The sequence below is a fragment of the Frankliniella occidentalis genome, unplaced genomic scaffold (assembly GCF_000697945.3).
Source record: "Frankliniella occidentalis isolate FOCC.00 unplaced genomic scaffold, Focc_3.1 Scaffold433, whole genome shotgun sequence".
NCBI classification, from domain to species: domain Eukaryota; kingdom Metazoa; phylum Arthropoda; class Insecta; order Thysanoptera; family Thripidae; genus Frankliniella; species Frankliniella occidentalis.
Genome location: NW_026267553.1, coordinates 24748 through 25309, shown reverse-complemented (window position 1 = coordinate 25309; position 562 = coordinate 24748).

The following is a 562-nucleotide window of genomic DNA, read 5'->3' as shown; positions in this document are numbered from 1 at the left end:
TTCAGGGGGGACCCTCTAGACAGGGGACCCTCCAGGACCTACCCCATATTCTGTGGAAATTTAAATCTGCATTCTCTTTTTTTTTGTCTTGCAATTAACTCTATGACAATAGTCACTAGAGCAGACATGTCTTTGCACCATGTGGAGTAATTGAGCAAGATCTTGTTCAAAATTTGTCACATTTTCATAGTTTTGTCTGCATGGATGTGTGTTACTTTTTGGTGGATTTATAAGTGGGTTCCATGCGTCAATGAGTTTTGAAAAATAATCTATAACATTGGCAACGTACTCCTCTGACTCATTTTCAATGTTTGATAGATTTGTTGCATCTTTTATCCAGAAAATTCCATGAATATGTGGGCTCCCCCTTAGGAAAAAATAACCAGGTGTATTATTGATATATTTTTGATATATTTTAGAAGCATTTTGACAATTTTTAAATAAGCACTTCTACAGGGACTGGCTCACTAAGGTCGTATTCATTCTGACGCACAGGGGAGGCGCGAACTCACCACCACTCAGCGACATGGCTGATGTGGGTGCCGTTGTCAGACCATTTAAA